The following is a 12,816-nucleotide window of genomic DNA, read 5'->3' as shown; positions in this document are numbered from 1 at the left end:
AGGGAGGTACGCAATTAAATAAATTACAGAGAGGTGAAGGGCAGAAGCGGTGTAGCCTAATGGATAGAGCCCAGGCCTGGGAATCAGAAGGTTGTGGGTTCTAATCCCAGCTCCACTACCTTCCCACAGTGTGACCTTAGGAAGTCACTTCTCTTCACCTGTTATCTCATCTGCAAAATGGGGATTAAGACTATGTGCCCTGTGCGGAACAGGGACCGTGTCCACCTGCTTATCTTGTACCTACCCCAGCGCTTAGAACAGTGCTTGGCACATAGTAAGCGCTGAACAAATGCCACAATTATTATGTGCCAGGGACTGTAATAATCATTGGAGAAATATAAGATAACTGGATTGGAACCAGTCCATGTCCCAATTGGGGCTCACAGTCTTAATCCCCATTTTACAGATGAGGTAACTGAGGCACAGAGAAGTGAAGTGACTTGCCCAAGGTCAGACAGCAGACAGGTGGCAGAATTGGGACTAGAAATCAGATCTTCTGACTTCCAGACCCATGGTTGACACGTAGTAATCGCTTAACACACATAAATATATAGGGGAAGCAACGTGGCTCGGTGGAAGGAGCCTGGGCTTCAGAGTCAGAGGTCATGAGTTCGACTCCCGGCTCTGCCACTTGTCAGCTGTGTGACTGGGCACGGGTCACTTCACTTCTCTGTGCCTCATTTACCTCATCTGTAAAATGGGGATTAACTGTGAGCCTCACGTGGGACAACCTGATTACCCTGTATCTGCCCCAGCGCTTAGAACAGTGCTCTGCGCATAGTAAGCGCTTAACAAATACCAACATTATTAAATATATGTATACCTATCCATTCGATATTTATGTCCCTATTCAAAAGACACCCACTGATAGTGAAAGTCACCTATGAGTGCACGTGTAGACCTTCAGTAGCCACAAAATCATCATCGCCATCATCATCATAATGGTATTTGTTAAGCGCTATGTGCCAAGCACTGTTCTAAGCTCTGGTGTAGATACATAGTAATCGGGTTGTCCCACCTGGGTCTCCCAGTCTTAATCCCCATTTTACCACTGAGGTAACTCAGGCAAAGAGAAGTTGTGCGGAGTCAGGATTAGAACCCATGACCTCTGACTCCCAAGTCCATGCTCTTCCCACTGAGCCACGCTGTTTCTCTATCATAAAACCATGGGCTACTGAAGGCCCAAAAGCCACATCACTGAACAGGAAATGACACTTACTTTCTTTGTCATATCACTGACTGAGATATACCTGCAACTCCCTTGCCAATAATCTTACCGATAACAGAGGTTTCAACAATTACAACTGATCTTAGGAAACCCCGATTTACAGGTACAGGGCTTTCTGACCTGAGCGAGAGGCTGCTGGGAAAGATTGGTGGGCTTGTTTGATCCACCCTAAGCCACCATCCCGGTGAGGACTCCCTTCTTTCGCCAGTTGGCAGCAAAAACCTCCTGGCAAGTAACACCAGTAAGGTCCCAGCCACCCTGCTTCCCAGATTCATTCATTCAATCAACAGTATTTATTGAGCGCTTACTATGTGCAGAGCACTGTACTAAGCACTTGGAACGTACAAATCGGTAACAGATAGAGACAGTCCCTGCCCTGTGACAGGCTTACAGTCTAATGGGGGGGGGGGGGGACGGACAGACAAGAACAATAGCAATAAATAGAATCAAGAATCCAGATCGTTCCCCTCCCTCTTTGGTCCTCTCCCCTGACCTCTCCGAGGGCAAACACTACTGCCAGTTTGTCAGAATTCAAAGAAGAGTGGCGACTGATAAACTCTCCCCTGCAAATCCAGGCCCCATGTGAGAGGGACCAAGGCGATGGAGCAGCAGCCGTGAGGGGGGAACAGCTAGAAGACTTTTGGGGTGATGAACTCCGACCCACAGCAACGTGAGTCCCTGCCGGTCCCCCTACCACCCATCCTGTTAGACTCTGAGCTACGTCTTCCACTCTGGTTTTGTGTTTTTATTGTAAATCTTTCCTTGTGAACCGGAAGCCAAACCCCTCCCCGCTCTTATCTTACACTGTGAGCCCACCGGGCCCTAGAACCAAGATTCATTTTCACCCTTGTAGCTCTTAGTCCAGGGTTTTGCACACAATAGTCACTTAATAAATATTACCGTTACTACAAATACAACCTCAGCTACATTTACCTTTGGTGGCCAGACACCCCTCAAGAATCTCGGACAAGGAAACTCGTGGTACTACACAAGTTCCATATGATGTGATGAGGTCACACAAGCTGTTTGGGGAGAGTGCACTGATTCACCCTCTATATTGGGAGTGTGTCTGCCTATTCTCTCCTATGCGCTTAGTTTGGTTCTCTACACATAGTAAGCACTCATGAAATCTGATTGATTGACTAAAGGACTGATCCTAAAACGTTTCGCCAGGAAGACCCCTGACCCTACGCCTCCATCTGAGCTCCAACCTTTGTGTCCGCATCCCAGGTCCATGGTGAACTCCGGCACTTTGACTGAACCACACAACTCAGTCGCAGAAGTCAGAGGGGAGGGACTATCGGAGCTGAAAGTTTTAAAAAGGAGATAAAAGCTTCTTGTTCCACATTGGTACCAGATAAAGTACAGATCAGCTAAAAACAGGGCCGGTTGGTATTAAAAAAATATATCAAAAGCTTCCCTAAGTAATCCATAGTATTTACTGAGCACCTACTGTCTGCATGGCACTGTACTAAGCACTTGGGAGAGTACAATAAACAGATATGATCCCTTCTTTAAGGAGCTGCCAATCTAACCGGGGAATTTACCAAATACACTGTCTTACAACCCCCATAAAATAGAACCCCTAAAGATGTCCATGCGCCGTAGGCCTAGAAGAGGGCAAAGAGCACCCATCAAAATTCACAGCTGCCCAGGGCAATCCCCATCAACTCCTCTAGGAACGACCTGGGAATTTGAAACGCACTGCTTAGGGCTGGGTTCAAAGTCACTCCAAACTGGAGGTGGGTCCAAACTGTCCCAAATAGCAAGTGGGAAAATGGAACTACACACGGTAACAGCGGAAAATGCTCTGCAGATCACAGTGGGCCACCACTGCACCTACCTCAGGAAGACAAGGCAGTCAGTTTTTAAAAGTGAGTATGATCCTGGGACGTGCTCAGTGGAGGCTGACGGCAATGTTTGGTTGAAAATCAGAACTTGCCGCCATTCCTCTTCCTTGTCCAGAAACAGCAAGGCCTAGTGGAAGGAGAACGGCACTGGGCGTCAGAACACCTGGATTCTGATCTCAGTTCTGCCACTCGTCGGTTGCGAGACCCTGGGCAAGTCACTAAACTTCTCTATGCCTCAGTTCCCTCATCTGCAAAATAGGGATTCAATTCCAGTTCTCCCTCCTACTCAGACTGGGAGTTCCATGTGGGACCTGATTATCTTATTACCTGCCCAGCATCTAGTGCAGTGCTTGAAACATAGTAAGCACTTCACACGTACTATGATTATCATCATCATTACTGACTCTCGGCGGTCACAAGGAAGCGATCTACATCATGTCAGTGTGTCATAGGTCGGCAGGCTACAGCTGCCCACATGGAGGCTTTGTGAAGGATAAAGGGCATCCAAGAAATCTGAACCCAGAACTCCGCAAGCAGTTTTATCACTTGGGCTGGGTCACTGGGGCTGGAGGAGGAATTAGACTGAAGCAAGGCGATGAAATCTACGTTGTTCCATCAGGAGGGCAAAAAGAACAAATTCAGCCTGAAGATTTGTTTGTTGGCGACATAAATGAGCAGGATACCGGTGGATCTCCACCAAACAAAAATTTACGGAAGAGCCAACGTACTCCTCTCTTTATAGTTGCTTCTAGCATGAGAGGGGCCAGAGCAGCGATCCCCAATCATTCTAAGGCTGCGGTCGTGGCTACCTTTCTCTTTCCAGGATGTGACTTTAAAATTACACATCGAGAGATGATAAATGGAGTCGGAAAATGTGCCTCGGGAGGGTGTTATAGGTTTGGTGATACACTAGCGATCCCCAGAGTTGAGATCGTTCCTGAAGAGAAAGATCTGAAAGAATGAATGAATGAATACCCGGACTCCTGTGCTGTACTGGTCAGGAGTCATGGGGTATGTGTATGGCGAGACACTTGGAAAGGGTCAAAACCATGCGTGGGTGCTGCGATTTCTCGATCGATACTGCGGTACAGAGGAAGGCGGCGACTGGACCCTCCACAGCGTCCGGCTGGCAAAAATGGAATTGTATAACCGCTACAATATTTACTTGTAGCTAATGAGCCCAGAGTTCTACTCTGCTTGTACCATACTCTCCCAAGAGCTTAGTACAGTGTTCTGCACACAGTTAAGCACAATAAATACCTTTGAAGATAAATACCTTCAGTGATGATAAGTGTAATGGGGTGGATGTGCGGGACTCAAGTCTCCGACATCTACGATCGCTGTGCTGCAAATTCTAGAATGCCTTGGAATATAAACTGAGAATGTGCAAGCCTGAATATGGAAGTCTGAGCTTATACAATACAGTGAGTATCAGTGTATATTATGCAAAGTAAAGTGAAAAGTAAAGTGACTAATGTCCCTAGTACAGTCCCAATTCCAAGTCATTTATGTTTTTCTACAATTTCCCAGGACAACCTATAAAAATCCTGAACTCTCCTTGCAAATCCACCTGGAAGGTCAACGTGGCTAATCTCAGTGACAGACAGACATTCATCAGTGGGAAGGGCCAAATATCCCTCCTTTCAGGAAAAGGGACACTCTTCCCTGCCTGGCTTTGGACTTCCCAGTCCACTGTAATTCAACAGAAGAAGGAAAGGCAAGGCCGCCTGCTTTGTTCTCAAGACGTTCTTGCTTCTGCTTCCATAAGCGTTTCCGGAGCCCGTCTTTTAAAGAGAAGCCAATTTATTTTTATTCCAAATCTATAAGAAACAATTGGGTGATAAAACTGTCACACCTGAAGACTCTTTCAACTGAGAGGCCCTGTCAAGTATAAAAGGAACGGCGACACTGATCGCCTCCTCTGTGCCTGCACTTCCCCACCCTACTGCTGTTAGGAGGCCTGAAAGACCAGGGTGGTATTTACCACACTGGAAGCACAGTTACCCGTAAGTACAGTCCACAGGATAAGAATAATAATAATAATTTTGGTATTTGTTAAGCGCTTACTATGTGCCGAGCACTGTTCTAAACGCTGGGGTAGATACAGAGTAATCAGGTTGACCCATGTGAGGCTCACAGTCTTCATCCCTATTTTATAGATGAGGTAACTGAGGCACCGAGAAGTGAAGTGACTTGCCCAAGGTCACGCAGCTGACAAGTGGCGGAGCCAAGATTAGAACCCACGACCTCTGACTCCTAAGCCCGTGCCCTTTCCACCGAGCCACGCTGCTTGCATGGCCTAGTGGGTAGAGCATGGGCCTGGAGTCAGAATGGACCTAGGTTCTAATCCAGATTCCACCACTCTTCTGTTTTGGGACTCTGGGCAAGTCACTTCACTTCTCTGTGCCTCAGTTACGTCATCTGTAAAATGGGGATTAAGACTGTGATCCCCATATGGGACAGAAACTGTGTCCAACCTGATTTGCTTGTATCTACCCCAACACTTAGAACAGTGCCTGGCGCATAGTGCTTAACAAATACCACAGTCATTATTATATCAGCCGATGGGCCCTCTGTGAAACAATACAGGATGATTTGACGGCTAAAGGATTCACAGATCTTCACGTAACAATAATAATAATCATCATCGTGTTATTTGTGAAGTGATTACCACGTGCCAGACACTAACTAAGCGCTGGGGTGGATATAAGCAAATAGGGCTGGACACAGTCCATGTTCCATGTGGGGCTCATAGTTTCAATCCCCATTTCACAGATGAGGTAACAGAAGCCCAGAGAAGTGAAGTGATTTGCCCAAGGTCACACAGCAGACAAGTGGCGGGCTCTGGATTAGACCCCCACATCCATTAGCATCTCTGCCACCATCAGAGTGGTTCCAGGGAGCCGATTCTGAGTTTAGGGAAATCTTCACAGTGGCAAGGAGAAATCTGGCTAGTGAGAATCTGCCAGCCCCGCCCAGAGTCCGACTTGCCTGGCAGAGAGGAAGCTAGCAGCTTCTGGAGCTCCTTCTATTTGCTGTGGCACCTTGGCTTTTCTGCCATGAGCTACAACAAAGCGGAGCCAACCTGCCCCTCACCCTCCAAATGTGGTAAACTACACCCCACAACCAGCTAGACTCTCTGTCTCTACCTCACCTCTTTTCCTGATGACTTATTTTGACCACTTCTTTAAGAACACCTAATTTCCTACATAACAGGTCATCCAACTTTGTTATATTGGAGAAGCAGCCCGGCCTAGTGAATAGAGTACGGGCCTGGGAGTCAGAAGGTCATGGGTTCTAATCCTCCCTTGGCCATTTGTCTCCTGGGTAACCTTGGGCAAGTCACTTCACTTCTGCGTGCCTCAGTTATCTCACCTGTAAAATGGCGACTGTGAGCCCCACCTGGGACGGAAACTGTATCCCACTTGATTTGCTTGTATTCCCCCCAGCACTTAGTACAGTACCTGGCACACAGTAAGCGCTCAGTAAATAAGACTGATTGATCCATCCTCCCCACTCTTGCGGCGGGGTCCTGCAGACACCTGCGGGAGAGGAACCTGCCACGTGCTGTCCAGAAGCTCTGCCCAGGAGCAGTCGAGAAACACTTAAGTGTCCTGGTCAGTGCAAGCATAATTGTGAAACTTTGGGTTTCTAATTCATTCATTCAACTGTATTTATTGAGCGCTTACCGTGTGCAGAGCGCTGTTCTAAGCACTTGGGAGAGTACAGATCAACAATAAACAGTGATACCTGCCTCTGGCAGAGACTTGTGCTCCCTTATCTGACTCAGGCAGAAGCTCAAGTCACCGTCTCGGTCAGAGATCCACACTCCCACTCATCCCTCTTTAGACGTAGTTGCTGTTATGTTGTCCTTTGTTTTGCTTCCCAAGATTTTGGGGGTTGGCTTTTCCTTCAGGAAAGAAGAAAAGACCCCCCACACCCATCCACCCTGCAGAAGGGAGTGGGAGAGGAGGAAAGGAGGGCTTAGTCAGGAAAGAAGGGAGAACAGGCATTAAGTCCCGATGAGGAAATGGTGGCACCGAGAAGTTACGTGATTTGCCCGAGGTCACAGAGCAGGTGACTGGCAGAGCCGGGATTAGAACTCAGGTCCTTTGACGCCCAGGCACGTGCTCTTTTCACTAGGCCACGCTGCTCCTCATGGCTGAGGGTGATGTCCAGCCTTGCTTAGTCAGGATCGCAGATTTCAGAGATATTCTGTTCTTAGACCCCAGATCGCACTAATCATTCCTGCCAACTGGCTTCAACAGGTATTAGGTGAGAGAGTCTAGGTGAGAGAGTGTGGACGGCTTATTGCAAACCATGACCACTACTGCAAAAATACCTTAAGCTCATGTCTTGCTGGTGGGAGGACATAGCTTTCCCTGCCTCGCTGCTAGTCGCTGGTCGGTGGTCACCCCTGACGGTGTGGGGTCGGGAAAGGTTGGCTATTGTATTTTCGGGAGCCCGGTGAAAATGTGAAAGAGACTGTCTCTCACTGATGCTCAATTATAGATACAATCGGACCATTGGCGGCTATTATCTTCAAGATGAAGGAAAACTCTACCATTCAGCTATATCACTTTATACTTGATTACACGAAGTCCAAGAACCTCTACTAAGGGCATATAAGAAGTGAGAATAATGAAAAGATCGTTCCCGACTGCTCAGTGGTCTGGCCTCTTTTTACCAGTGTTCACAGTATGACATTTCAACATCACAGAATTTTCCCAGGGCAAGTAAAGTTTTTTGCAATGAATAATTATGGTGATCAACCAGAGGTACCATTGAGTGTTTACTTTGTGCAAAGCACAGTACTCAGCACTTGGGCGAATGCATTAGCCTTAGTAGACGTGATCCCTGCTCTCAAGCACCTTACAATCTAATGGGGAACACAGACCCTAAAATAAATTATCATTTAATAGTAGGAATGGCATTTACTAAGCACGTACTACGTGGTAAGTGTGGGGGTGGATACAAGGTTACGAAATTCGACTTAGTCCCAGGCTCACGCAAGATTCAGAAACTATTCTATTCCCAGTTGAGGAAACTGAGGATCAGAAAGGGTAAGTGACTTGTCCAAAGCTATCCAGACAAGATATCTCCGAAAGGTTGAATGGGAGAGGAAAAAATGTGTGCTGGTAAATATCTGGGGTTGATTTACAAGGCTGGTTTGATATTACCGCACAATCACTGGGCTCAGGCAGTGGCTACAGTGTTGGTGGAGCTTTAGAGAACCAGTGAGGTAAGACATTTGTCCTCGGCAGCCCAAGATTCGGGAAGGATTTAGAGATGCTAGACTCATTTTAGGTTCAGAGCTGCCCCCTCCCACCTTAATGGCCTATCTCTCACCATAATTCCAAAGTCAAGGGCTTCACTTGGGATAAGAAGCATTACTTTGAGAGACCATTTCCTTTTTTTTTTATCCCAGTCCTTCCTTCCTTTCAAATATAAAAACCTGGAAAAGTGAAAGAGCTGGAAATGAGATGGAAAAAATTTCTCCCGCACTCTGCTTTGCACTGTCTATCCTGCAATCAGCAGCAATAACAATCACCCCTTAAAGAGTCTCTCTTCAGAGATGCCTTCTGAGCCTTGCAGAAAGATATTGTCAGTCATTTACCAAGTAGATCCTCTCGCTAAAAGCTGCACTTTAATCACAGTCTCCAGCAAACGGCTCCACTGTAGGGTCTTGTAATGCACTACCCTGGTAGGCGGTTCCATCATTTTAAATTTCCTTGGCCTGTGTTTTTATACCATTTTATTCCCCTGACATCGCCGGCTAAAACATGCAATACAGAGGCCGCACATACCTCCCGCCTGCATAAATGGCAGAATTTTCCTCGTTTTCGAAGCGTTTCATTTTCCAAATTTGCTATTCGGCTCTAATCCCCTCCGCGACCCACCTCCACACTAACTCCGAGGAAACACAGTGCAACAGAATTAATCCAGCTGCTTCTCTCTCCTCACCCCCAAATCCCCCCTGCAATGTCACACACCACTAACCAATGGCAGGGTGGAGTTAACGGGACAACTACGACGGTCTCCCAGAATAATGGCTTCCTGGGGGTCCCCTCACGCTGCACCTTGTCGGGACAGAATCGCAAGCTCCCACCGCAGACTCAACCCTGATAACTGAAGGGAGGACCAGAAATAGTTTAAGCCTCGGAAAAATAGGATCCCCGAGGAAAATTTACAGAAACCCAAATTAGGAACTTTAGAAGAGAGAAGCTGCTGAGGTAATTTCATAATGGACCACAAGGCCTATGTGAGCAATGTGGAAAGAGCAGGGGCCCGAGAGTCTGAGGACCTGGGTGCTAATTCCGGCTCTGCCAAATGCTTGCTGTGTGACCTTGGGCAAATCACTTAACTTCTCTGTACCTCCGTTCTCCTGCTCCTCCTCCTACTTAGACTGTGAGCCCAGAGCTGGACAGGGACTGTGTCTAACCTGATTCACTTGTATCTATCCTAGAGCTTAGAATGGTGTTTACAAAAAGGTAAGTTTAATAAATATACCATTAAAAAAAGGACATGGCCAGCCTTGCTTCATCTTCAGTAATGACCTAAAGATTGAAGGAGCAGCAGTGTGGTCTGACAGACAGAGTTTGAGACCGGGAGTCAGGAGATGCGAGTTCTAGTCCTGCCTCTGCCACTTACCAGCTGGGTGACCTTGGGCAAGTTACATAACTGCTCTGGGCCTTGGTTTTCTCTCCTGTAAAATAGTACTAGTTCTCCCTCAGTCTGTGAGCCCTCTGTGGGAGAGGGCTTGCATCCAGCCTATCTCCCATCTACCCCAGCACTCACCACAAGGCTTGGCACGTGTCCCAAGGTGACCCCGGGGTCCCAACCATCTCAAGGTCAAATGCTATCTCGTGACCTCCTGAAGCAGCAGGCGGAACTCGGAAGTGAGGGTGGGATACGTCCCCACGACCAGAACAGCCAGATTGACAGCCCAAGCTGGGAATACAGAAGGTGCCCCTCGCCCCCGTGCCAATCAAATCAGGGTTGGAGGAGGGGGGAGGGCAGAGATTGGATAAACTGAGGCCAGAAGTTGGAATGGCCTAAGAGCACAGGTGATAAATACCTGCCGCCTCTAACCTCCTGGGCAGAGGAACGGGACTCGGCGGCGGCCGGCTGCAGGTCGCCTCTGTCCGGGGCTTGAGAAGGCCGCTCTGCCTGCACCAAGTGAGCAGCCGTGGGATGGCTGGGTGTCTCGTCCTGCTGAAGGCTCGTGGGGTCGGAAGCCAGACGCTTCGCCATGGGTGTGGAACATAAATGGATTCGATGCCTAAATGGGTGCCTCCCAAGGGGGACGTGAACGTGGTGGGAGCTAGCCGCTTCACCAACTGTGAATAAAACATAAGCGGAATCAATGCCTAAGTGGGTGCCTCCCGAGTGGGATGTGAACACGGTGAGAGCTAGCCACCTCACCAAGTGCGTAACATAAGTGGGTAACGCATAAGTAAGGCATAAGTGGGTTTAATGCATAATTGGGTTTAACGCATAAGTGGATTCCTCCTGAGTGGGCACGCACATGGTGGGAGCTGGCCACCTCACCACGTGCGAGTAAATCATAAGTGGGTTCCAGCTGGGTGGGCCCGGGTGTCTGGCCACACGCGAGTTACATACGAATATATTCCTCCCGTTAGGGAAGCTCTAACATCACATTCCTCCCGAAAGGGAAGGCCAATCTGTTGCGTCTAAATAACCAAATAATTCAATTCGCACCACGGAATAAATTTTATACAAAGACTCGGGCTTTCCATCCCCGGCCTCTCTCTCTCGCCACACCGATTCCAAACGAACCCGGCCCCGGCGACGGGTGACAGCACACGAGCACTGAAAAAATCCCATCCTTAGGGACAAAGAATAAATGAACTTCCCTCCCCTAGGCTTCTTTTACTTTCAGTAGCGCAATAACCTCCTGGTTCTTCCCGTTCATAACCTTGGCGTCATCCTGTACTACTTACTCTCTTTCTCCCCCGTATCCAATCTGTCTCCAAATCCTGTCATTTCTCTTCCTCAGCAGTATGTCCCAGACTCTACCCTTCTGCTATTCTCCTCCGGCTACATATAATGTTTGTACAGGCCCTTTTCACCTCACGATTGGACCACTTTCACTCCCTTCACGCAAAGTTCCGGTGACTCCCTAATCCCTGTTCATACAAACAAAAACTCTTCCCAGAGGATTCCAATCAAACAGTGGTGTCTGTTGAGCGCTTACTGTGTGCAGAGCCCTGTACTAAGCGCTTGAGAGAGTACAATAGAGTTGGTGGACACGTTCCCTACCCACCAGGAGCTTACAGCCTCCCGATATCTAACTGTGTGTGCTTTCCACTAGGACCGCCTGATAACAACCTGGAACAACAGCCTCGCTTTTTCCACTACGGAGGCAATTGATATATGAGATCCATTCGGTCTACACACTGAACCTGCACCAAAACAGGTTTTATAGCTTGGAAAAGTACAACTAAAAGCGTGGAATTACAGAAAATGCCTCATTATGCTTTGCTTAACGTCTTTCCCCGAGGAGCTATGAGCACGATCCAGAGTTCATTTCAAATCATCTTAGAAAGGTGCCTATCATACTGTCTCCTAAGCATCAATCCTGGGAGTGACAGACACGCCTCCCTTCGCCACCGCAGATGCCAGAGGCTGTTGGTGAGGCCTAGGGGAAAGAATCCCAGGCTCCGTCGTCAGGTTACCTGTGTTCTAATCCCAGCTCTCCCACTTGCCTACTCTGTGACCGTGGACAAATCACGCAACTCCTCTGGGCTTCAGTTTCCTCATCTGTCAAATGGGGACTCATTACCTAGACTTCCTCCCACTAAGCTGTGGGACGGGGATGTGTCTGACCCAATTATCTAGTACCTACCCCTGAGTTTATCACTGTGCTTGGTACACGATAAGGGCTTAAATACCACAATTCTCACTTTCTCCCCCTCTCGATTGTAGAGAAGCAGCGTGGCTCAGTGGAAAGAGCCCGGGCTTGGGAGTCAGAGGTCATGGGTTTGAATCCCGGCTCTGCCACTTGGCAGCCGTGTGATTTTGGGTGAGTCACTTCACTTCTCGGTGCCCCAGTTCCCTCAACTGGAAAATGGGGATGAAGACAGTGAGCCCCACGTGGGTCAACCTCATTACCCTGTATCTCCCCCAGCGCTTAGAACTGTGCTCTGCACAGAGTAAGCACTTAACGAATACCAACATTATTATTATTAAACTAGTTGTGGGCAGGGATCGAGTCTGCTAAATCTGTTGTATTGTACTCTCCCAAGCACTTAGTACAGTTGTCTGCCCATAACAAGCCCTCAAAAAATATGATTAATTGATGGGAAGCCAGAGCCCTGCTTGCTGTTGCTGTCCCAGACGGCCGCCCCACCATCCTGCCCTCACCGGCGGCCTAGCGGCAAATCTGCCCTCACCTCTGCTAGGAGACACGGGTCCCCCACAGGCGAGACAGGTTTCCCCAAAAGTTCTTTCAACTCTCTGGCGGGAGACAAGGCTGTTTGGCTCTGTCCAGAGTGTTTGCTTTGGTCCAGTGCCAGTGGATCGGAATGGATGGCGGTCGGCGATGGCAGTGACTCCCCCATCTGTTTCCCTCGAGACCTAAGTGAGATGGAAACTCGGAAGCCCCAGGACTTGGTGGACAACTGACAGGAGAGGGGACGAATGCCAAGCAGGGTCGGCCTCATAGCCTCAAGAAACAGAACAGTGACTGGGAATGTTTAAGGATCCCTCTTATTA

At 48.4% G+C, this 12,816-nt stretch overlaps 1 pseudogene; it reads left to right on the top strand.

The window, feature by feature from the left end:
* Positions 1-3,513: 3,513 nt before the first annotated feature.
* LOC100088289 lies at positions 3,514-4,227 on the top strand (annotated as a pseudogene).
* Positions 4,228-12,816: the final 8,589 nt, after the last annotated feature.

The sequence above is a fragment of the Ornithorhynchus anatinus genome, chromosome 2, assembly GCF_004115215.2.
Source record: "Ornithorhynchus anatinus isolate Pmale09 chromosome 2, mOrnAna1.pri.v4, whole genome shotgun sequence".
Classification (NCBI taxonomy): Eukaryota; Metazoa; Chordata; class Mammalia; order Monotremata; family Ornithorhynchidae; genus Ornithorhynchus; species Ornithorhynchus anatinus.
This window is presented reverse-complemented; position numbering and strand designations above follow the sequence as displayed.